The 27,138-nt window shown below is 43.4% G+C and overlaps 1 protein-coding gene across 1 annotated transcript in view; it reads left to right on the top strand.

The window, feature by feature from the left end:
• LOC126260351 (lipase 3-like) overlaps positions 1–27,138 on the top strand; it is a 166,937-nt gene that overhangs the window by 913 nt on the left and 138,886 nt on the right. The gene's annotated exons all lie outside the window — the stretch shown is intronic.

The following is a 27,138-nucleotide window of genomic DNA, read 5'->3' as shown; positions in this document are numbered from 1 at the left end:
AAAGCGCCTAAACAAGTCTGTGTTTGCAATGCAAATGAAGTCAGATATAGCAGATACAAATATAAAAAAACTGGAATATTTTGCTTATTTTCACTCCATTATGTCATATGGTATCATATTTTGGGGTAACTGCACAAACAGAGAAAAATTTTTTAGAATACAAAAGCGTATAATGAGAGAAATGCGTAGTGTAAATCCAAGAACATCATGTCGAAACCTATTCAAAGAATTGGGGATATTATCAACAGCTTCTCAGTATATTTATTCCTTAATGAAGTTTGTTGTAAATAATACATCTCTTTTTCCAACTAACTGCTTAGTACACAGTATCAATACTAGGAATAAGAATACTATACATAAAGATTTAAAATCACTTACTCTTGCCCAGAAAGGAGTCCAGTATTCAGCAACGCATATTTTCAATAAGTTACCAGCAACCATTAAGAGTTTAGTTTCAGACAAGGCACACTTTAAACATAATTTAAAAGAATTTTTGGTGGCCAACTCCTTCTACTCCATCCGTGAGTTTCTCAACAAGTGCAGTAGACCATTTTAATGAAAATTTATTGTACTTCAATTTTTGACAATACTTGGTTGTAACAGCCAAGTACCTACCTGCTGTGTGAATGATGGATGTATGGAAAGCAGATGTAAGTCTGTAAATAGTGGAAGTTTAATTTTAAATCTTGTGCATAATCTGACTGTTCTTAACTGAGGATCACTGAAATGACTAATTTACTTTAATTTTTGACAATAGTTGGTTGTAATAGCCAAGAAACTAGCAAATGTCTGAATGATGGACTTAATGAAAGCAGATGTAAGTATTAAACCTGTAAATATTAGAAGTTTAAATTTAATTCATGTACATATTGACTGACGGTCACTAAAATTAATGAAACTCAAGTTTTTCTAATTACATTTTTGTAATGTATTTATCTGACATGATCCACACCCAGGAGGATTCCCTCTTTTATGGGTCTATGGAATGAATAATTAATCTAATCTAATCTAAAGACGACCATTCAGATTTGGCACAACTTTGAAATATGGAAAGAACTGCACAATTCTTTAGAAATTCACGCGTTTAAAAATTCCATCACCGGACGGAAGGTCCGCAGCTCGTGGTCTAGTGGCTAGCGTTACTGCCTCGGGGTCACAGGGTCCCGGGTTCGATTCCCGGCAGGGTTGCGGATTTTCTCTGCCCAGGAACTGGGTGTTTGTGTTGTCCTCATCATTTCATCATCATCATTCGTGTCAGTGGCTAGATTGGGTTGTGAAAAAGTTGGACTATGTAAAAATTGGGACATTGTACGGGCGCTGATGACGGCGCAGTTCTGCGCCCCACAAACCAAACATCATCATCATCACCAGACAGAAGCTGTGGAATAAGGTGTATAGTGAAGTTAACGATATGTACAAAATAACGGAAGTAGCCATCTTAGTAATCCATATCCAGAATTTTCAGTTAATATCGCACTTGCATTTGTATCAAACATTAGTAAAAAGCTCACGAAACTGAGCACATAGGCTGAATATAATACGGATTTAATCTCATATACATATATTTGATACTTTCGTTGTCTATGATTTCACTTCAAATTGTTACCACTTATTTAGGCTTACTTAAAAAGTTCTTTTGCATGTAATCCATTGTATGTTTGACTATTGTAGTATGACTACTGTTGGTCATACTCTTGCAGCAATTATGTTAATGAAGGTTGTAAAGTGATAAAAGCTGGCCTGTTATTACAATCTAATACTGTACCATGAAGAAAGGATACTATACCATGAGAAATGACCACCATAATAAAATAAGGGAAATCAGAGCTCGCATGGAAAGATATACGTGTTAGTTTTTTCCGAGCGCTGTACGAGATTGAAATAACAGAGAATTATTGTGAAAGTGGTTCGGTGAACCCTCTGCCAGGCACTAAAATGTTGTTTTCAGAGTATTCTTGTAGATGTAGATGTAGAAGTTCTTTTAAAAAACAAAAATCCTTTCAATTGTAGTAACGGTTTCCTTTTATTCCAAGTTGTTGCCACTAATCTAGGATCACCTAAATGATTATGTTGCACGTCTTTTATTACGTGTTCTACTTTTGTAATATGAGTACATTCGGTGATATTTGAATAAAATTTTATTGTATGATGACTGTAGTCTTTACCTTTCACAGCTTACATTTTGTTTCTTTACATTGAAACAACCAGTTTTGATAATTGACTAACGACTACCTCTGTAACGTTATTCACGATGCCACCTAACGACGCATATTTCATGCTATGTGAATTTCACCTACTGTCAATATTTGAGTTTCTCTTCCATAAAAGTAGCATAATTGTTTCTTTTTCAAGTTGTTAACGGTGTTGTATAGTTCATCGCAATGTATAGTTCTTTGTAAAGTTATTCTTCATTTCTGTGGCCAATGACAGTGCCACCTACCAGCGTTTGTTTACTTCTTAGGTACCTCAATAGCTGCAGTCAGTTTGACACCGCTTCTGTTCGAATAGATAACGCCACTTTCAAATACGCCTTTATGAGATGAGGTCTGTATTATATTCAGCCCATGTTCTCACTCTGATGAGGTTTTATTTTTTTTACTAAAGTTTGATTTAAATGTACGTTCAATGTTATACTTAAAATTCTCTGTATGGATTACTAAGTTACATAATTATGTTATTATGTGCATACTGGATTCGTTAATCTCCTTGTACGCTTTATTCTATACCTTCAGTCTGATAACGAAATTTTGAAATGCGTAACGCTTAGGAAAGAACTGTGCGAAAAGACCTTTCCATATTTCAAAGCTGTGCAACACCACGTACTCTTGTCTCCGCCTAGAGATTATTGGAGAGTAGAGAAGTAACAATCCGAGGTGATTTCGGTAAAAGTTATTCCTGTTTTCCATCCAAAGGCTCAAAATAGTCTCGGTGCAGGGAAGATCTTCAGTGAACTTTTCATCATCAAAATGCTGGCAGCACGTCATCATATTGACAGTAATACTGGTAGCGTATGAGGAGAAACATAAACACAGTACTCGATATCGACAATGACACAGACGTCCGCAAGGCTGGCAAGAAGGAGCAGTTGCCCCTTCTGGGGTCTAGACATTATATTAAACCTCGGAATGTTTTCCGTTGTGATTTACTTATAGTCGTACTGTACGCTAATCTAACGGAAATCGGAGCTTAAAATGGTAAACTAGTTGAAACGAATGGAGTTTTTGGCATGGATAGTGACTTGCCTTTTTTCCGGTTAATATATTAGCTTTTATTATGTTGCCTAGAAGCTTTCTGCGAAGATATAATGAGGAAATTGAGCGTGTATAGGAATTATGTTCTAAAGTCTACGTTTCTTTGGTACATCATTATACCGACAGATTTAAATATTTTTTCTTCACTTTGATCATATTTCGTATTCACTGATTTACTTGTTGACGCATGTCAGTTTTTGTTGCTGAAATTGTTCACCCACACAACAGTACTGTTGTATAATTTTAGCACTGACTGTTTGTTATAAGACTAAATAACAGATTGAGCATTGTCTCGAAAGCAAATACCGTAGTCTTTTTGAAGTTTATTTCCGTTTCTCCACTTTGAGAAGCAGTAGTTTGGTATTTTGTTGCACTCACGATTTTCTTCCTACTTTTAATTCGTTTTTTTTCCTACTTCAGTGTTTTAATTTTCAGTGTCAACGTAACACTATTGCTGTATTATTAGTAATAAAAATACTACTTCTGAATAACTTGTTGAATACCCTGGAATCAGTTATAAAATTGATACAATTTCACATTGTTAAATTGAAACTGTGACTTTCAGATTCATATTAATGATTTTGAAATATATATGTAGCTTGCACCAGTGACATATGCTACCCAAAAAGACACTGAATGGATATCCATTAATCGATTAAGATACAATACTTTCTATGTAGTTCTTGTCAAATTTAGCTCTCGGGCCAATACACCTTCTAAAACTAATTGTGTCAGTTATATAAATATTCTAGTTTCATTACGAGGTTTTCGTCATGGCATGTTATGACTCATACAGGAGGGAGGTTATATTGTTAAATAAATAGAAAGAACACGTGAGTCCAAGTGGAAGTCAAACTACAACGCTGTAAAATACCGGGATTTGGTGACAATCTTCTTCACTGATAGACCACCATTAAATTTCACTATGTTATTTGACATTTTCGCGACAATAGTGAGATATATCAAAACATTGGCCACATAGTTTTTTTAAAGTCTCAGACATTTAACTCAAAGTAGTTGTATAAAGATATAGCTAACTCTGGATACACGATTCCTGAACAAGCTATCAAAATTTTCTTATAGCTATGAGTAATCATAAAGAAACGACGTAATGAAGGTTTCTTATGAAAGTGTCTACAAAAAATGGCAATGAGTTGATTTTTGGAAGTAAGTTAAGAAAAGTATGAAAGAAGAGCCTTCTGTAGGTAGAATTCTTTAAGCCAACAATTCTTACAACTATTGAGAGCTACAGTTTTCTTTTTATTATTTCTGCATGTGATGTGATTGAACAATTTTGTGAAAAAAATTCTAGATGTTCCTGATTGACCGATCTGGTGGCTTTCCACTGAGGTGACAAAAGTCATGGGATACTCCTAATATCGTGTCGGACCTCCTTTCACCCGACGTAGTGCAACAACTCTACGTGGCATGGACTCAACAAGTCGTTGGAAGTCCCCTGCAGTAATACTGAGCCAGGCTGCCTCTAAGGTCGCCCATACTTGCGAAAGTGTTGCCGATGCGCGAGTTGACCTCTAGATTCCAGAATGAGATTTTCACTCTGCAGCGGAGTGTGCGCTGATATGAAACTTCCTGGCAGATTAAAACTGTGTGCCGGACCGAGACACGAGGTCGTGACCTTTGTCTTCCGCGGGCAAGTGCTCTATCAACTGAGCTACGCAAGCACGACTCTCTAGATTGACCTCTAGGTTGTGTCCCATAAACGTTCCGTGCTGTTCATGTCGGGCGGTCAGGGTAGCCAAATCATTCACTCGAATTGTCCACAATGTTCTTCAAACCAATCGAGAACGTTTTGGCCGGGTGACATGGCGCATTTTCATCCACAAAAATTCCATCGTTGTTCGGGTATACGATGTCCATGAGCGGCTACAAATGGTCTCCAAGCAGCTAAATACAGTATAACCAATTTGGGTCCTTGGCTTCTTGGGATCTGTACCTCAATCGAACCCTATCATCAGCTCTTACCAACTGAAATCGGTACTTATCTGACCACACCAAGGTTTTCCAGTCGTCTAGAATCCAACCGATATGGTCACTGGCCCAGGAGAGGCGCTACATGCAAGGTCATGCTGTTAGCAAAGGCACTCGTGTCAGTCCTCTGGTGCCATAGTCCATTAATGCCAAATTTAGTCCCAAGGTCCTAATGGATACGTTCATCGTACGTCCCTCATCGACTTATGCGGTGCTTTCACACAGTGTTGCTTGTCTGTTAACACCGACAACTCCACGCAAACGCCACCGCTCGCGGTCGTTAAGCGAAAACCGTCGGCCACTGTGTTATCCATGGTGAGAGGTTATGCTTGGCATTTGGTACTCTCGTTACACTCTTGACACTGTGAATCTCGTAATATTGAATTCCCTAACGATTTCCTAAATGGAATGTCCCACGCTTCTAGCTCCAACTACAGTTTCGCGTTCGAAGTCTGTTAATTTCCGTCCTGCGACCATAATCAAATCGGTAACCTTTTCATTTGAATCACCTGAGAACAAATGACAGGTCCGACATTGCACTGTCCTTTTACACCTTGTTTGCGGGGCACTACCGCCATGTGCATATCGCTGTCCCGCGACTTTCGTCAACTCAGTGTAGTGTTATATAATGTCCTTGTGTAGGTTTTTAACAATGTCAGCAGTGTGTATAGTTACAAGCAAACTGGCTACTACGGATATTTTAATCCGTTGCTGAAGATTAAATGTATTTACTAAATTTCAGCGCAATGTTCCTGTCTCTTTGGCCTACATGTGGCGAACTGTGACGTTCGCCTACCTGTGGCGAACTGTGAAGTTCTAGTGACATGGATGAGTCTTGGCATAGTTTAAGAGGAAGCAGATTCTTGCAAAATCTAGCTATTTGTAACTCTGTGCGGCTGATCCCGGCGGAGATTCGAGTCCTCCCTCGGGCATGGGTATGCGTGTTTGTCCTTCGGATAATTTAGGTTACGTAGTGTGTAAGCTTAGGGACTGATGACCTTAGCAGTTAAGTCCCATAAGATTTCACACACATTTGAACAGTTTTATAACCTACGGATAGTGTTCTAGTTTATTGTTCACCAGGAACCATTTCTTTTATTTAACTACATAACGTTCCTCGTGTGTGAGCCCTTCACCAGGTACTAACGAAAATCTTCAGCTGAAACTTAAAAACTCAGAAAATCGAGCTTTCACTCCTAAACATATATGACAGTAAAAAAGATTCGTAATACACGTAGTTGACGAACATTTATTCATAGAATACATATTTAATTGTTCTATATATCCCCTTGTATACAGCATGTAACATTCTGGAAGCAATACATTTTAAGTCTTCCCACAGCCACTGCGTCACATAACCTGAAACAGTATGAATGTACTCCTGATCTAGTAAGCAGGTTAACTTGTGAACATTATACGTTTAATATACAGTTTTCAGAGCTAAATTAAAGGCGCGAATGATCTTTCTGCGTTTTGATGTTACATAAGTTGACAAAAGAAACAACTATTGCTAGAAGAATGTACGATGCTTTGTGACGCTTTGCTATTGCATAAAGTGGACAGGCATGAGGTTTCAACAACTAATATGTGCGATAAAACAGTCGAATGTCCGTTCTCAACTGTTCGAGTAACGCACACGCTTTTGAGACTAGAGGCTCGTTTACAGAAGAGCGGGACATACTTAATAGCCCCGTTGCGAAAGGCTTCGGAAGGCAACGATCTGCTGTTGTCCGACATATGACGTCTGAAGAAGTGTGCGATTTAAATAACAGATCGTGGAAAATGTTTCACCGGAGAAACCCGGGCCGCACTAAAACCGTCTTCTCGTTCCATTGCATTTCAAGAGCATCGCAGGAGAATTGTAAAGGTCCTTTCCGTAGGAGGCCACCAACTTATATCTACATCATTATCAAAAACATTTATTTGATAAAAAAAAATCTATTGAAACGGCGCTGACACGAGCACTACACCGGCTTCTATCATGAATTTCACGGGCACATAATTACAGTTATGATGAGCTACTCCAAGTGAAAAATGGCGCACAATGTGTGAGAAATTGCAAAACATGTTATCGAAAACGAATGCAAAATATGTACACATAAGTAGGACACGAAGTGCGTGATGTATTTGCTGACCACGTGTTGTGGGCTGTCCACAGCCACTTGATTAACCTCATATACAACACTCAGTAAAGAACTGGAAGCAGCAGAACGTATAGGAATGAAGTGAAACTAATAAATAGCCAACACTATAAATAAAATGTAACTCTCCTCTTATCAAAAATGGCTCTGAGCACTAGGGGACTCAACATCTTAGGTCATAAGTCCCCTAGAACTTAGAACTACTTAAACCTAACTAACCTAAGGACATCACACACACCCATGCCCGAGGCAGGATTCGAACCTGCGACCGTAGCACTCCCGCGGTTCCGGACTGCAGCGCCAGAACCGCTAGACCACCGCGGCCGGCTCTCCTCTTATCGCAAAAACGTAACCTAACACTCCAGCCATCTCTCCCCAATTCCCATACACCCGTAAAATACACATACTCAGTTTCATTTATTGCTTGCTGTGGTCTTCAGCCCGAAAACCGCAGTGATGTCCATGCTAGCCTATCCTGTGCAAGCCTCTTCATCCTGTATAACCAGAACAACCTACGTAAAATTGAATCTGATTACTGTATGCAGCCGGACGGTGTGGCCGTGCGGTTCTGGGCGCTTCAGTCTGGAACCGCGTGACCGCTACGGTCGCAGGTTCGAATCCTGCCTCGGGCATGGATGTGTGTGATGTCCTTAGGTTAGTTACGTTTACGTAGATCTAGGGGACAGATGACCACAGATATTAAGTCCCATAGTGCTCAGAGCCATTTGAACCATATTTACTGTATGCAGGACAGATTCCCGACACAGTTTTAGTCCGGCCCTCCCTCCATCCACCCGCAAACACTTCCTTCCATTACCGGACTAACGACTCCTAGATGCCTTGGGGTTCTTCTATCAATCTGCCCCTTCCTTTAGTCAAACTGAGCTTCCATGTATCACCAATTGATTCAATACGTCCTTATTAGTTATTCGACGCAGATAATTTTCAACATTATTCTGCAGCAAAAAGCAGAACAGAATCGAAGCCCTTAAGATGTGGTGCTACAGAAGAATGCTGAAAATTAAGTGGACTGTTAAGGTAAGGAATGAGGAGGTTCTCCGCAGAATCGGAGAAGAAAGGAACTTGTGGAAAACAATGACAAGAAGAAGGGATAAGATGACAGGACATGAATTCACGCATCAGGGAATAACCTCTATGATAATAAATGGAACTGTAGAGGTTAAAAGCTCATAGGGGAAGACATAGATTGAAATACATCCAACAAATAACTGAGGACGCAAGGACCAAGCGCTACTCTGAAATGAAGAGGTTGGCGCAGTCAAGCAATTCGTGGCGGGCCGCATCAAACCAGTCAGACGGCTTATGACTCAAACACTTTCTTCTGCGGCCATCGTCAGGTATTTTGTTACCCAGAAAGCTAAACTCATCCATTACTTTTAGTTTCTCATTTTCTATCTAATTCTATCAGCACCTGATTTAATGCGATTGCATTTCATTATCCTTTCCCTTTGTTGGTACTCATTTTATAGCCTCAAGACACTATCTATTCTATTCAACTACTCTTCCACGTCCTTCCATGTCTCTGGCAGAATTTCAGTATTATTGGCAAACAGAAAAACTTTTATTTCTTCTCCTTGAACTCTAATTCCGTTTCCAAATGTCCTCTGGTTTGCCTTTACTGCCTTCTCAAGTTACAGATTAATCAGGGATAGATTTCAGCCCATGTCCGGGGCAGGATTCGAACCTGCGACCGTAGCAGTCGCGCCGTTCCGGACTGAAGCGCCTAGAACCACTCGGCCACAACGGCCGGCCGTACATTTCTCTATAATTCAAGCTGATTTTCCCCGAGATCGGCTTCCACCAATTTTTCCATTCTCCTGTGAATAATTCATTTCAGTATTTTGCAACCATAACTTATTAAACTGAATGTTCGGTAGTATTGCCACCTGTCCGCACCTGCCTTCCTTGGAATAAGAACTGTTCCATTCTGCTTGAAGCCTGAGAGGAGTTCTCCAGTCTGACTGGCATGCATACCAAGTGAAATAGCTTTGTTATGATGTTATGACTGGCTCTTCCAAAGATTGGAATAATTAATCTACGCCAGCCGCGGTGGTCTAGCGGTTCTAGGCGCGCAGTCCGGAACCGCGCGACTGCTACGGTCGCAGGTTCGAATCCTGCCTCGGACATGGATGTGTGTGATGTCCTTAGGTTAGTTAGGTTTAAGTAGTTCTAAGTTCTAGGGGACTGATGACCACAGATGTTAAGTCCCATAGTGCTCAGAGCCAATAATTAATCTACTTTGAGGGACTTGTTTCACAACTCTATCAAATGCCCCTCGTAGTATCATATCTTGCATCTGTCTTTAGTAATTTCTTCATCTCTTTCTGTAACATTTTCTTGAAATCTTTCCCCTCTATGCATTCCTTGCAACATTCATACTTCTTGTATTTGCTTCGTGCAGGCTTGTCATATGTGCTCTTAATATTGATAGAGATGCTTCTGTTTTCCCAAAGGTCTCTTTAATTTTCCTATGCGCCGCATCTATCTTTCCCCATTCAAGCGTCTGTCATCGTCTCTCACCGCCGAACTACAGGTGTCTATTGTCCGACCATTCGCATACGTATGTCTGCCTACAGCAGCACGCAAGAAACCTGTACCTTCAGTAACACAATATACTGCCCAAACCACAGCCTTGCATTTACCTTCTACATCTAAATTTACGCCTGCATCTGCAATAGTACGGTGCGTGGCTGATCGTACCTTGTACCACTAATAATCATTTGCTTCCCTGTTCCACACGCAAACAGAGCGAGGGAAAAGCGACTGACTATACGCCACCATACGAACTCTAGTTTCTCTTTTATTCGAGACCCTTACGCGAAATTTATGTTGGTGGCAATATAATCGTTCTGCAGTCAGCTTCAAATGTCGGTTCTCTTAATTTTCTCAATAGTGTTCCGCGAAATTATAGTCGTCTTCCTGCCATGGGTTCACACTTGAGTTCACTAAACATCGCGTACCACTTCAGGCTTCTGCTATAACTGTATTAAATTTCGAAATATCCTGCTGTTTAAATGTTCTACGAGTATAGGTGTGTGTGTCACTCCTCATGAAACACTCGTGATATTTGTAACCCGAACCATATTTTGACACTGAGACGTAGTTTGTGACTTGTAAGTATAATATGATTTGTGCCACCTGAGAATTCCGTACATGTAGTTCTGTGTTAGTTTTGAGGTTCTTTGTTACTGTTATCATAAACAACTATAGCTTCTTCCCTGCACGTATTGCCGGCCGCGGTGGTCTCGCGGTTCTAGGCGCGCAGTCCGGAACCGTGCGACTGCTACGGTCGCAGGTTCGAATCCTGCCTCGGGCGTGGATGTGTGTGATGTCCTTAGGTTAGTTAGGTTTAAGTAGTTCTAAGTTCTAGGGGACTGATGACCACAGCAGTTGAGTCCCATAGTGCTCAGAGCCATTTGAACCATTTGAACCTGCACGTATTCCGTACATGTTTTCTAATGTCATATTAAGTTTGATAACCATAGCCCATAGTCGTTTGTGTGGCGGTGATCTCGCTCAGCGAAAACAGATTAACAGTATAAAAAATACAGTAGAATATCTGTAGTTTTTTTCATTTTTAAATATTTTCTAGAATAAAACACAATTCCACTGTGTGGGACTGTAAAGAAAACGGAAGACCTTGTAAGTAACGTTCCAGTATCATTGTTTAAAACATTTATTGATTATTACAACAGCTGTTTCGAGAGATTTCCATTTTCAATTACGTCTGCGAATTGTCCTGACATACACTCCTGGAAATGGAAAAAAGAACACATTGACACCGGTGTGTCAGACCCACCATACTTGCTCCGGACACTGCGAGAGGGCTGTACAAGCAATGATCACACGCACGGCACAGCGGACACAACAGGAACCGCGGTGTTGGCCGTCGAATGGCGCTAGCTGCGCAGCATTTGTGCACCGCCGCCGTCAGTGTCAGCCAGTTTGCCGTGGCATACGGAGCTCCATCGCAGTCTTTAACACTGGTAGCATGCCGCGACAGCGTGGACGTGAACCGTATGTGCAGTTGACGGACTTTGAGCGAGGGCGTATAGTGGGCATGCGGGAGGCCGGTGGACGTACCGCCGAATTGCTCAACACGTGGGGCGTGAGGTCTCCACAGTACATCGATGTTGTCGCCAGTGGTCGGCGGAAGGTGCACGTGCCCGTCGACCTGGGACCGGACCGCAGCGACGCACGGATGCACGCCAAGACCGTAGGATCCTACGCAGTGCCGTAGGGGACCGCACCGCCACTTCCCAGCAAATTAGGGACACTGTTGCTCCTGGGGTATCGGCGAGGACCATTCGCAACCGTCTCCATGAAGCTGGGCTACGGTGCCGCACACCGTTAGGCCGTCTTCCGCTCACGCCCCAACATCGTGCAGCCCGCCTCCAGTGGTGTCGCGACAGGCGTGAATGGAGGGACGAATGGAGACGTGTCGTCTTCGGCGATTAGAGTCGCTTCTGCCTTGGTGCCAATGATGGTCGTATGCGTGTTTGGCGCCGTGCAGGTGAGTGCCACAATCAGGACTGCATACGACCGAGGCACACAGGGCCAACACCCGGCATCATGGTGTGGGGAGCGATCTCCTACACTGGCCGTACACCACTGGTGATCGTCGAGGGGACACTGAATAGTGCACGGTACATCCAAACCGTCATCGAACCCATCGTTCTACCATTCCTAGACCGGCAAGGGAACTTGCTGTTCCAACAGGACAATGCACATCCGCATGTATCCCGTGCCACCCAACGTGCTCTAGAAGGTGTAAGTCAACTATCCTGGCCAGCAAGATCTCCGGATCTGTCCCCCATTGAGCATGTTTGGGACTGGATGAAGCGTCGTGTCACGCGGTCTGCACGTCCAGCACGAACGCTGGTCCAACTGAGGCGCCAGGTGGAAATGGCATGGCAAGCCGTTCCACAGGACTACATCCAGCATCTCTACGATCGTCTCCATGGGAGAATAGCAGCCTGCATTGCTGCGAAAGGTGGATATACACTGTACTAGTGCCGACATTGTGCATGCTCTGTTGCCTGTGTCTATGTGCCTGTGGTTCTGTCAGTGTGATCATGTGATGTATCTGACCCCAGGAATGTGTCAATAAAGTTTCCCCTTCCTGGGACAATGAATTCACGGTGTTCTTATTTCAATTTCCAGGAGTGTATATAAAACATCTGGTGTGATTGTATTTGGTGACTGTTCTCGTTATATTTCAAGTGATATTCTAAAATATCCATTTCCCATCGATTTTGTGCTGTTTTACACACTATGGCGCCGGCCAGGGTGGCCGAGCGGTTCTAGACGCTACAGTCTGGAACCGCCCGACCGCTACGGTCGCAGGTTCGAATCCTGCCTCGGGAATGGGTGTGTGTGATGTCCTTGGGTTAGTTAGGTGTAAGTAGTTCTAAGTTCTAGGGGACCGATGACCTCAGAAGTTACAAAGCCCCATCGTGCTCAGAGCCATACAGTATGGCGTAATATTTTCGTATGATACTGTGAGTATTTATTGTAATTTTTTGACAGTTCATACAATAGATGTTTTGTATTTAAATGGTTGCTGTGTAATTGCCGTATATTGCAGCCACATTGCTGCAATATTGCAGTCAAATATTGCAGTAAAATATGGCACATCTAAACGCACCTTCAGAATCGTTATAAAGTCGAGAAAAGCTTTCAGAATTAATTTCTCCAACAAACCTGGAGTTAGCCGCAATCTCTGGTGTTTGAAAACCGTTATACCAATGCTAACCAAAAAAGTTTCATCACCAGTTTGACAGCGTTTCATTCCCTTGTACGAGTGTCCTTGGAATGGCGACACATTTAACTTGTTCACGTGGTCGTCGTTCGGAGACGGGCACATTTAACTTGATCTCTTCCAAATGCAGCACTTGATTCCACCGTCCTCTCCTTACTCGTCAAGGTCTTACGTGAATTCGAATTTTTTGTTGCCATCGGCCTTGCCCGTGAAGGTCTCCGAGAGCCTCGACCTAGGCGTGCGGCCGTGAGGCTGAGTTATTCGGCATTCCCTGCAAGTATACTGACGGAAAAAAAAAATCGCCGCACCAAAATGCAGTTAATGCAGAGCAATGAAATTTCGTGCATACGAGGTGCGGCTAGAAAAAAACCGGACTGATGCTGGAAAAAACATTTATTTACAATTATTTACAATTTCATGTTATCTCCTTCAATGTACTCTCCTCCTCGGTCTCTACACCGCTCCATACGAATTTTCCACTGTTCATAGCAATGCTGCAGATCATTTTCGTTAAGTCCATACATTACCTCCGTCGCTTTTTCTTTTACTGCTTCAACAGTCTCAAATCTAGTTCCTTTCAAAGCTGACTTGACTTTAGGGAAAAGAAAAAAGTCACAGGGGGCCAAATCAGGTGAGTAGGGTGGATGATCTAAGATGGGAATCTTGTGTTTTGCCAAAAACGTCTTCACTGACAACGCACTGTGAGCTGGGGCATTGTCTTGGTGAAGGATCCATGACTTTTTTCTCCACAAATCGTTCCGTTTTCTCCGTACTCGCTCACGTAGGGTAGCCAGGACGCTAATGTAGTAATGCTGATTCACTGTTTGTCCCTCTGGTACCCAATCAATGTGCACAATCCCTTTGATGTCAAAAAAAAACAATCATTATTGCCTTGAATTTCGATTTTGACATTCGTGCTTTTTTTTGTCGTGGAGAACCAGGAGTTTTCCAATGCATCGATTGGCGTTTAGTTTCGGGATCGTAAGTAAAAAACCACGATTTATCGCAAGTAATAACATTTTGTAAGAAGGTGGGATCACTTTCAATGTTTTAAAGGATGTCAGAACAAATCATTCTTCGGCGTTCCTTCTGTTCAATTGTGAGACACTTTGGAACCATTTTTGAACACACTTTGTTCATGTTGAAACTTTCATGAAGAATCTGCCTAACACTTTCCTTGTCAACTCCTGTTAACTCAGACACTGCTCTGATTGTTAAACGGCGATCTTGTCGAACAAGTTTACCGATTTTTTCAATGTTTGCATCAGTTTTTGCTGACAATGGTCTGCCAGTGCGAGTGTCATCACTGGTGTCTTCGCGGCCATCTTTAAATCGTTTAAACCACTCAAACACTTGTGTTCGCGATAAACAATCATCGCCGTACACTTGTTGTAACATTACAAACGTTTCACTTGCAGATTTTCCTAGTTTGAAACAAAATTTGATGTTAACACGCTGTTCTTTCTGCACACTCAACATTTTCCGACGCATAGACAAAACGTCAACTACTTAAAACAGACGCCACAGGCAGACTGAGTGCAGGAGGCAGATGAAACTCGAGCAGTAGGCGGAGCGAGAGTCACGTGACAGGCCACGCGACTTTCAGCCTTATTGCATTCGTTTTATTGTTTCACCAGTACTAGTCCGGTTTTTTTCTAGCCACACCTCGTACATTTGTTTAGGTAACATATTTAAGCGATTAGCATTGCGAAGTCACAGGTTAATGTTAGCGCGATATAAGGCATTCCAAATATGTAATGCTGGTACGTTAATAACCGGTGTAACGGCCAGAATATTGAATGCAACCATGCAACCGTGCATGTGCCGGATGTGCACAGGTGCCGGATGGAGTGCCTTGCCTATTGCTCTTGGTTGGTTAATACCAAGACGGTTAATGCAGTTTGTGGATAACGCTGGTGTTGTCGGCCGACGACGTCCCATAAGCGCTCGATCGGACACAAATCTGGTGATCGAGCAGGCCAAGGCAACACGTCGATCCTCAACAGAGTGTTTTGGGTTAGAAGAGCGGTATCTGGGTGAGCGTTGTCCTGTTGGAAAGCACCACCTATAATGCTGTTCATGAATGGAAGGTCGAATCTCTAGATTCACGCACAAATTCACAGTCAGGGTGCTTGGGATAACCACGAGATTGCTCCTGCTGTCATACGAAATCATACCCCAGACCGTAACTCCAGGTGTAGATCCAGCGTGTCTAGCACGCAGACAGTTCGATTGCAGGCCCTCAACTAGCGTCCTTCTAGCCAGTACATGGGCATCACTGGTACAGAGGCAGAACCAGCCTTCATCAGAAGATACAACAGGCCTCAACCATGCCCTCCAGCGACCTGTCGCTTGACACCACTAAAGTCGAAATTGGCGTTGGTTTGCGGTCAGTGGAATGAGCGCTACAGGACGCCTGGCTCGGAGCTGTCCTTGATGTAACCGATTTGTAACAGTTCGTTATGTCACTGTGGTGCCAACTGCTGATCTTATAGCTTCTGCCAATGCAGTGCGATGCGCCAGAGCCGTCGGCTGAACACGTTGGTCGTCCCTCTCGATAATCCCATGTGAAAGTCCTGAACACGGTCTTCTTGCGCCCGTACATTCTCGTGACCACCGCTGCCAGCAGCTGCATTTCTGCCAAGTCTTTCTGCAGTATCGCAGAAGGAACATCCAGCTTCTCGTAGCTCTGCCACACGACGTCGTTCAAACTCCGTTAGGTGTTGGTAATGGCATCTTTGTCGCCTAAAGGCATTCATGACTAACATCAACACTCCAAGTCCAATTTCAAAGTCAAATAACACTCACGACCGTTGCTGCGCGTGTTTAAAGCAAACCTCATTTGCATTCTCATAGCGTTACTCTTATGCGGCTGACGCGAAATTGGAACCGACGTCATCTTTCAGAAGTAGAAACACGCCTACCAACTTTAGTTTACGTAGCACAACTGCTTTTTGGTGCTGCGACTTTTTCCGTCAGTGTATCTGTGTTTGGTCCTTCTTCATGCGCCTTACAACAACTTTTTCCACTTACTAGAACGTGATCGTAATAGACCACCTTTCTTTGTAAAACACTTAAGGCTAAGGTGAAAGTAGTGTAGGGATACTAGCGCAGCACCATGAGCACCCCCTTTCGGCCTGATAACAGCAACGATAAGCCAAGGCATGGATTCCATAACGTAATGAAACCATACCACAAGCACTCTCATGTCCCTGGAGTGTTCATCACATGACTGTCGATAAGTTTCCTTTAATTTACGTCTATGGTCACAAACTTTTTGTTAACAGATTACCGGTTTCGGTCTATAATGACCATCATCAGATCTGTAGCAAAAAATTGGAGAAAGATAAATACACTCGCAGACTGTCTACAGCTTAAAAACAGTACATAGACGATAATGAAAAGTACTACTGTACAAATATAACCATTTGTGCGCTTTAAGTATGAAGAGGCATACGTGTTTTATAAAAACAACTAAAACTTTTTTTTATAAAACAGGTATGTCTCTTCTTACTTAAAGCGCAAAAATGCATATACACTCCTGGAAATTGAAATAAGAACACCGTGAATTCATTTTCCCAGGAAGGGGAAACTTTATTGACACATTCCTGGGGTGAGATACATCACATGATCACACTGACAGAACCACAGGCACATAGACACAGGCAACAGAGCATGCACAATGTCGGTACTAGTACAGTGTATATCCACCTTTCGCAGCAATGCAGGCTGCTATTCTCCCATGGAGACGATCGTAGAGATGCTGGATGTAGTCCTGTGGAACGGCTTGCCATGCCATTTCCACCTGGCGCCTCAGTTGGACCAGCGTTCGTGCTGGACGTGCAGACCGCGTGAGACGACGCTTCATCCAGTCCCAAACATGCTCAATGGGGGACAGATCCGGAGATCTTGCTGGCCAGGGTAGTTGACTTACACCTTCTAGAGCACGTTGGTGGCACGGGATACATGCGGACGTGCATTGTCCTGTTGGAACAGCAAGTTCCCTTGCCGGTCTAGGAATGGTAGAACGATGGGTTCGATGACGGTTTGGATGTACCGTGCACTATTCAGTGTCCCCTCGACGATCACCAGTGGTGTACGGCCAGTGTAGGAGATCGCTCCCCACACCATGATGCCGGGTGTTGGCCCTGTGTGCCTCGGTCGTATGCAGTCCTGATTGTGGCGCTCACCTGCACGGCGCCAAACACGCATACGACCATCATTGGCACCAAGGCAGAAGCGACTCTCATCGCTGAAGACGACACGTCTCCATTCGTCCCTCCATTCACGCCTGTCGCGACACCACTGGAGGCGGGCTGCACGATGTTGGGGCGTGAGCGGAAAACGGCCTAACGGTGTGCGGGACCGTAGCCCACATTCATGGAGACGGTTGCGAATGGTCCTCGCCGATACCCCAGGAGCAACAGTGTCCCTAATTTGCTGGGAAGTGGCGGTGCGGTCCCCTACGGCACTGCGTAGGATCCTACGGTCTTGGCGTGCATCCGTGCGTCGCTGCGGTCCGGTCCCAGGTCGACGGGCACGTGCACCTTCCGCCGACCACTGGCGACAACATCGATGTACTGTGGAGACCTCACGCCCCACGTGTTGAGCAATTCGGCGGTACGTCCACCCGGCCTCCCGCATGCCCACTATACACCCTCGCTCAAAGTCCGTCAACTGCACATACGGTTCACGTCCACGCTGTCGCGGCATGCTACCAGTGTTAAAGACTGCGATGGAGCTCCGTATGCCACGGCAAACTGGCTGACACTGACGGCGGCGGTGCACAAATGCTGCGCAGCTAGCGCCATTCGACGGCCAACACCGCGGGTCCTGGTGTGTCCGCTGTGCCGTGCGTGTGATCATTGCTTGTACAGCCCTCTCGCAGTGTCCGGAGCAAGTATGGTGGGTCTGACACACCGGTGTCAATGTGTTCTTTTTTCCATTTCCAGGAGTGTATTTGTCAGTAGTACCTTTCATTATGGTGTATGTATTTTTTTTAAGCCGTAAACAGTCTGCGAGTGTATTTATGTTTTTCCCATTTTTTGCTACAGATCTGTTAATGGTCATTATAGACCGAAACCGGTAATCTGTTAACAAAACGTTTGTAACCATAGACGTATATCAAAGGAAACTTATTTTATATACAGGTCACTGCTTTATTCGCAACAATGTCGCAGCTTGTGAAATATAACTGTCGTACTGTTCATAGCGATTGGCCAATGTAAGGTGTTTTCGTGGTGATGTAAGCCAATATAGGGATGCAAATTGCCTGACAGTAGCCCACTGCACCGTTCACTGGTGGGAGATAATGCCAGACACATCAAGGACACCATTCGATGCCATATAAAATCCCTTCACACCGCATATGACACTATTAACGATGATCCGGCCGTGGGATGCAGACGTTAAACTCTTCGGCCCCGTTGGTGCTATTCGAGACGAGTAGGCTGTGTGCTGGCGTCGACTTTTCATCCTCTCCATTCTGTCCCAAAGCTACCGTCCCCATGCTTCTTGCTTCTAATGCCGGTGTTTATCTATTCAAGGGTATCTCTGTGCCCTGCAGCACTGCACCAATGGAGGTGAGGAATGATTCTTGACCCATGTTGAGGAGGCGGTTCCAGCTGGTGTGACGGATTATCGGAAACTGTTAGTGTTTCGACAGATTTCATTTCTGCAATGTGTAGATCATCACGTGCTTCATGCGATTCGTCAAGTAGTCGTAAAGCGTAAATATCCTTCCTGTTACAAAAAAAAAAAGTTCCCTACTCTCTAATTTTTGTGAAGTATATCCAAAAGCAGCTTGGGAACAGTGTCTGATGACAGTCATAAACGACCTCTATCAAATGTTTACGAAATAGATTTTGAGCTATGAAAACGTTTTGTTTATCAGCATTTACGTTGCACATACCGGGTGGTTGTAATTAAAGTGAGGTCCACTGTGAGCTATAATAATCGTATGGCGGCGAAACTTGGTTGATGTGATAATGTGTTATAGTGGAACCGATTACGGCTTGAAAAACATTAGTTACAATTTTGGCCACCAGGTCCAAATCTGGCTCTATGCATCACTTCTTCGACGTCTCCAGTGCTCATATTGAACAAATTGTGTAAACGCCGGTTAATATTATAATCAACATTATGCTTTTCTCACTTGTTTGACCTTCTCTGTCCACGTCCCATCCCTAAACCATTTCATATGGAAACAATTCCACTCGTCTTTCCTGCAATCACAGCGTCAGATTTGCACCTGGTGGCCAAAATTGGAACTAATTTTTTTTCCAACTTAGATCGGTTCCTCATTGACGCATTTGAATGTCTACCATGTTGCGCTGCCATACGATAATTACAGCTCATACTGGAACTCTATGAGTAACTGCACTATTTCAGCTCTGGGACCCGAGACCTGGGATAAAAAAAAATGGTTCAAATGGCTCTGAGCACTATGGGACTTAACATCTATGGTCATCAGTCCCCTAGAACTTAGAACTACTTAAACCTAACTAACCTAAGGACAGCACACACATCCATGCCCGAGGCAGGATTCGAACCTGCGACCGTAGCGGTCACGCGGTTCCAGACTGAAGTGCCTAGAACCGCACGGTCACACCGGCCGGCCCTGGGATCCACTACCACTATTAAACTCATCATGCGTTGATGAAATCTATATGTCGAATTAGCGAGTACCGGCGCTATGCAGAATGTGTGCTCAGACTCCTTTTTCGATCGCAAGCATCGTTAGTGCCACAGCTTGTACGTGAGTTACTTCACGGCATAAGAGTGAAAAGTGAGCACAGAAAACGTTACTACAGTCGCCAGAAGATATGTCTCAGTTATCATGTTCTGCACAAAAGTGCTATAATGCAATAGTGTGAAGCATACGGAGGTTGATCACCACGACGCAATCAGTTACTGCCGCACAAGTCTTGCTTAAAAAGTCAATAAAAATAAGTCATGTGTCGGCTGTAACATGTCGTTGAAAACCGAAGTTTCACGAAAAAACAAGTAAATATAAACAGAGAGGAAGACAGATACTGGACGAGGATACCGAGATTGTGTGCAAATTGTGGAGAGATCTTTCGACAATTTGGTCACGTTTAGCAGAAAAGAGGAGAGTTGTGTTTGACCTCGTAACGCCAGTGAGAATTGTATCTCAGCTACTTGTGAATTTCAAATACCTGCAGTAAGTTCAGCATTTCCCTTGTGTTTGTTAAGTGTGGTACTTGAGACTGATCTCACGCAGACGGAAAATGTACATTTCCTTTCCGATGCAACCAAAACTAATGATCCATACCCCCTTCTGGTATTACAAAGTGAGTTTCACCAAACAAGCATCTGTATCGTAATAGCTGCATTCATCCCGATCATGTGCGTCAGCCATTCTGTTACTTTTTTCAGGTCCGAATACACAACTGGCCATTAAAATTGCTACACCACATAGATGACATGCTACAGACGCGAAATCTAACCGACAGGAAGAAGATGCTGTGATATGCAAACGATTAGATTTTCAAAGCATTCACACAAGGTTGGCGCAGGTGGCGACACCTACAACGTGCTGACATGAGCAAAGTTTCCAACCGATTTCTCATACACAAACAGCAGTTGACCGGCGTTGCCTGGTGAAACGTTGTTGTGATGCCTCGTGTAAGGAGGAGAAATGCGTACCGTCACGTTTCCGACTTTGATAAAGGTCGGATTGTATCCTATCGCGATTGAGGTTTATCGTATCGCGACATTGCTGCTCGCGTTGGTCGAGATCCAATAACTGTTAGCAGAATGTGGAATCGGTGGGTTCAGGAGGGTAATATGGAACGCCGTGCTGGATCCCAACGGCATCGTATCACTAGTAGTCGAGATGACAGGCATCTTATCCGCATGGCTGTAACGGATCGTGCAGCCACGTCTCGATCGCTGAGTCAAGAGATGGGGACGTTTGCAAGACAACAACCATCTGCACGAACAGTTCGACGACGTTTGCAGCAGCATGGACTATCAGCTCGGAGACCATGGCTGCGGTTACCCTTGATGCTACATCACAGACAGGGGCGCCTGCGATGGTGTACTCAACGACGAACCTGGGTGCACGAATGGCAAAACGTCATTTTTTCGGATGAATCCATGTTCTGTTTACAGCATCGTGATGGTCGCATCCGTGTTTGGCGACATCGCGGTGAACGCGCATTGGAAGCGTGTATTCGTCATCGCCATACTGGTGTATCACCCGGCGTGATGGTATGGGGCGCCATTGGTTACACGTCTCGGTCACCTCTTGTTCGCATTGACGGCACTTTGAACAGTGGACGTTATATTTCAGATGTGTTACAACCCGTGGCTCTACCGTTCATTCGATCCCTGCGAAACCCTACATTTCAGCAGGATAATGCACGACCGCATGTTGCAGGTCCTGCTGCCCTGGCCAGCACATTCTCCAGATCTCTCACCAATTAAAAACGTCTGGTCAATGGTGGCCGAGCAACTGGCTCGTCACAGTACGCCAGTCACTACTCTTGGTGAACTGCGGTATCGTGTTCAAGCTGCATGGGCAGCAGTACCTGTACACGCCATCGGAGCTCTGTTTGACTCAATGCCCAGGCGTATCAGGGCCGTTATTACGGTCAGAGGTGGTTGTTCTGCGTATTTATTTCTCAGGGTGTATGCACCCAAATTGCGTGAAACTGTAATCACATGTCAGTTTTAGTATAATATATTTGTCCAATGCATACCCGTTTATCATCTTCATTTCTTCTTGGTGTAGCAGTTTGAATGGCCAGTAGTGTAATTATCTTTAATGCCAGGTGTTAACACCGTGACTCTAGTACGTCTCCATGCCCTTTTCTTTCACAAATGTTCCAACTTGATTCTTTTATTCATTAATCGGGGACCAGCAAACAAGTACCTACTTAACGTCCACGAAGGAGTTAAAAGGTTTTACCATGTCTCCAAATAACTGAGTCGCACAACATCTTCCTAATTGCATCCCAAATCTGGAAATAAATGAATACGGGTTGTTTACGGGATACGATCTGTATTCATTTATTCTTGTGACGTTCGTGTCTGTTACAAGGATGCATAACACAGGATTTTATATGTGTGTACGTCGCCTGTTTTGTCGTCGTCAGAAGATGAACTAAGTAAAAGCATATAAACTGTCCGTGATATTTATCATGGCGTCACTCTTTGTGCCGTACTCATTAGTGGGACTTTTAATCTTTCCGCCCTGTTGCATGCATTACGTAGCACGTGTTTAAAATTACACAATGAAAGAAGAATACATGAAATCGATAGTAAAACAATGGCTATTTAAGAGTAAAAGCTACGTGCTTCTAGTGAGATGAGCAGAAAAGGTATACTGCTGTAAATTATTATGCGCATTTCGATATCAGGTGGGCAAATCAAATTTTTTTGTGTAAGAATAGTTTGGAAAGTTTTCCAGTCGGGAGTGAGCCCAGCTGTGAAACTAAGTGTAAATAGGCAGTGACACTAATGCGCAAGGCGTTGAAGTTGCTTTAAGTTGAAAACCAAGCGCGAGGATAGGAGCCAAGCGACATTACCATTACATTGGGATATATATTTGGCAAACAGTTAAAGATGTGGGGATGGTGTACTACAGGACAGAACTTTCCTGTTTGGTAACCACTCCGAAATACGCACATCAAAAAAAATTTTTCATCACGCCGGTTCCCAGAACTACTGAAGATAGCCGTTGATTGTGGATATTGTATCACAGACACAATCCCTTTGACTATTCAGAGATGTTACTAAACCCATCCAAAGATGTAAACAACCATGCATGAGCACCGCCTATTAGACGGAGGGGGTCCGACAGCCGATCAGTTCCAGTCATTCCACCAGGAAGGAAGTACACCGCAGTGATAAAAACTCAACTAATGACAACAAAACTCACATGGTGGAGACGTGATTGCGCCTGAAGTAGGAAGCCAAGGCCTCCAAATAGCCCAGCTGACGTAGTGTTATTGAAACTAGCCGACAGAAGCGTCGAACAGAAAGTGTGGAAATACACCACTAGATGGTGTAATGATGGAGACGGAAGAAACTCAACTACCTACCAACCGAAGGCTAGGAATCACTACAAAATAAATTAAAGAGGACAGAAACGTTGAGTAACAAAACAAATACGTAAAGGGGAATTGCAGGGCGCATTGTAAAAGCCGCTACGATAAAATTAAAAAAGTATCGTACAAAAACTTCATTTTATAAAACAGTAGTACTACAAAAAGATTACAGAGTGACCCTAAAATGGGTAAAACTGTAATAAGGAACAATTAAATGGAGACACGTAACCGCTCCGTAGTCATAAATTAATACTAGACATAGGAAGTGCAAATACAGTGGTGATCTGACAAAGAGCTCATAAACTGCGAGGATCAGTATGAAAGCAAAAAAAGGAGAAAAACGATACCAAGGAGGTTGGGGGGGGGGGGAGGAGACGGAATGGCACAGGCAATCGAAATTTGAGACAATGCCACGATGTCTTCGGTTCCAACTGGCCATTCAGGATATGTTCGGGAAATCGTTTTAAGGAATGCAAAATATGGGCCTCCTCCAGAACGTTAAGGATACTGGATTTGTTACAATTACATAAGATCCTCAAATTAGTGGCTCCATCGGGAACAGTATATCCAGTTTCACGCAGATGAGTGGTAAGCGCAGATTTAGAAGCCTTGAGGCTCAAATGTCCCTTAAACCGAATTAAGAAACTATGTCCCGTTTGCTTAATGTAGCGGACTGGACAGTCATTACAAAAATTGGAGTAGATACGCACAGAACGAAATTTATTGAAATTGGACTGTTCTCTATGAATCAATTTGAATACAAAACACCTCGTAGTATAAAATGATGGGGAATGTCTGTTGCTTTTAACTGTTTATCTATTTTTCGGAAATGTTTCGTGGTGGGGCATCCTACGGAAAGACGGTTTTTCGTTAGACTGTTTCACCGCTGGGAGACTAATTTCCCGCTGGGCAGGTGAAAGAAATCTGGGTGGCCGGAGGGGGGTTTGAACCTATCTCCTGCAGAACGCAAGTCTAGTGTGGTAGCCACAGCGCCACCTCGCTTGGTGACTGAAAAGAACTAGACTCTTGAGGATAAATAAAACTACCTACATTGAGATTAGCACCAATTCAAAAATATGTGAAACCTGCGTCCAGGATTCCAGGAAACTACATGCTCGCAAAGTCACGACCTTCATGTACCCCGAGAGTCATTGTCCATCGGAAATGTCGCCTCTGAGTCACGTTGTAACTGCACTCCCACGTGCACCCCAGTGAATGACCACTTGAACAATCACCATTAATTCGATTGTAGCTTTCGTGATCTTCAGTTCGTGCGACTTGTGTGTGTTCTTATAAGATAGATATGGAAGTGTCGACGATCGTTCACGGTAAGCCATCTAGCCACTACGAAGTTATATTGTGCAGGTATACTGAATATTACGAAAAGAAGTAAAGTAGACGAGACTGTAATGTTGAACACTAAAATTAACGTTCTGGCGAAGATTTTTTAAGGCTAAAGGCCGTAAGGTGCTTGTTCCAACGAGCAATAATGAGCACCTCCGTATGACGCTTGCCTAGAAGACGGAATCAGGCGAAGGAGAGGCACAAGACGATGAGAGGTTTCTAAAATGTATTCCTTTAAACCAAGTGAACTGTACGATCGAGGATATTACTATGTCGCTGAAATGCCAGAAGGGCAAGCAACGAACAGGACGTTCCACAACCGCCGTGTCAAAGCTTACTGAAATCAGAAAGTACCACAACCACGACAAGAGGTTGCTATTCGGGCGGGGGTACTAAATATGAATGGAAGCATCAGTTTCATTTTTAGTGACTACTGGGAAGCAGGACAGAAGGCTCTAAACAGTAAAAGAGACTTTATGGATGGGACCTTCAAACGTTGTAACAAGCAATTTTCGCAAATATATAATATTAAGGTAGATTTTAGACGTTCAAAAAATGAAAAAAACATCTATTCGATGGTCTTTGTGTTATTACCAAACAAAATATATCATGTATATAACCGTCTCTTCCACAGTATGATCAGTATTATAGCACAAATGGACCCTAAAAATGTCAACGTTGGTGTCGAATCAGCAGAGATTATTGTTGTAAAAGTTGTGCTCTCGTCTGTTGAAGAGCATGACTGCCATTTCACGTGAAGAAATTTCTCTGGAAGAATGCGCAAGATTGGAGACATACTCGCAAAGACAGGGAAAATTATGAAGGAATTTTGCAAATCGCATGTGTGCCCCATTGGCGATCCCCCGACCTGAAACTGTTTGTGACGGCTGACTCAATAAACTTTCAAAAGCACCGGATACTGTTAAGCGTTCTCAGTTTTCTATTTTGTAAATGGATGGAAAATAATGAAGTTCCAATCAATCTTTGGAGCTGCTACAGACGATATCGTTGTTTTACCAGCGCTGTAGAAAGCTAGCACAACTAAATTAATAATGTGTTCGGAAAAGCGAACTATAAAATTAAAGAATGTATGAAGACAGAAGCAGAGAACTCAGCTTGAGCATTAATGGGGTCAGAGTTGTGTATGGAAGGCAAACAAAAGATAATAACCTACACGAAACTCTATAAAAGCCCAGAAAAAAAATTACGAAGGAGGTTGTGACATCAAGGCTTGTTTGAAAGCAACATTCCTCCTTCACAAAGCACAGAGCACTGAAGAACTAAAGTGGAAATTATGCCGTTGGAGTAGGCGGTAATGCCCCAGAGTTACTGAGATCCTTAGGAGAGTCAGCCTTGACAGAGCTATCCTGCCGCGCGGGATTAGCCGAGCGGTCTAAGGCGCTGCAGCCATGGACTGTGCGGCTGGTTCCGGTGGAGGTTCGAGTCCTCCCTCGGGCATGGGTGTGCGTGTTTGTCCTTAGGATGATTTAGATTAAGTAGTGCGTAAGCTTAGGGACTGATGACCTTAGCAGTTAAGCACCATAAGATTAAAAAAAAAAGAGTTATCCAACTTGATGTGATAAAAGTACGAGACAGGCGAAATAGTCTGAGACCTTAGGAAGAATGTAATTATTCCAATTCCAAAAAAGTCAGGCGCTGATAGGTATTTTAGTACTGATCATCATTTTAACAAGTCATGGTTGAAAGTAAATTGTTTACAGAAACTATGGATAAAACTGATGGAGTCCGACCATGCATCAGTTGGCTTTCGATAGATGTATAGGAACACGCAATGCAATACTGACGCTACGACTTATCATAGAACATGGGTTGAGGAAAGGCAAAAATAAGTTTATAGCGTTTATAGAGCTAGAAAAAGCTTTTGTATAATGTCGACTGGCTTGAAATTTTGAAGGTAATAGTGATAAAATACAGGAAGCAAAAGGTTATTTACAACGTGTGCAGAAACCAGAGCGCAGTTGTAAAGAGTCGATGGAAACGAAACGGAAGGCATAGTTGGGAAAGGAATGCGACAGGACTGTAACCTATCTCAGATGTTAATTATTCTGTAGTCACCCACCTTAGTTGAGTAGACAGTGAGTCTGACTGCCATGCAGCAGTCCCGGTTCCATTCTCGGCCGGGTTAGAGATTTTATCCGCTTCGGGACTGAGTGATGTATTGTGGTCGTCATTATTTCATTATCCTCGGCACGGAAATCACCCAATGTAACGTCAACTGGAAGGACTTCCCCAAATAAGGACTCCCGGCAATCAGTGCCAACCGATCATTTGATTTCGTCACTCTTTACACTGACCGAGCTTTGATGGAAAGCAAGGAAAAATTCGAAACAAGAATTAAAGTTCAGGTAGAAGAAATAAAAACTTTGAGATTGACCGATGAATTGTAATTCTGTCAGAGACCACAAGGGAAATGGAAGAGCAGCTGCGTCTTGAAAGGGGGTTATTAGACGAATATAAAAAAAATATAAAACAGGGGTAATGGAATGTAGTCGAATTAAATCGGCATTGCCGAGGGAATTAGATTAGGAAATGAG

The sequence above is a fragment of the Schistocerca nitens genome, chromosome 5 (assembly GCF_023898315.1).
Source record: "Schistocerca nitens isolate TAMUIC-IGC-003100 chromosome 5, iqSchNite1.1, whole genome shotgun sequence".
In the NCBI taxonomy this organism is placed as follows: Eukaryota; Metazoa; Arthropoda; class Insecta; order Orthoptera; family Acrididae; genus Schistocerca; species Schistocerca nitens.
The sequence above is the reverse complement of the archived record's forward strand: the minus strand, read 5'-3'. Positions and strand labels throughout refer to the sequence as shown.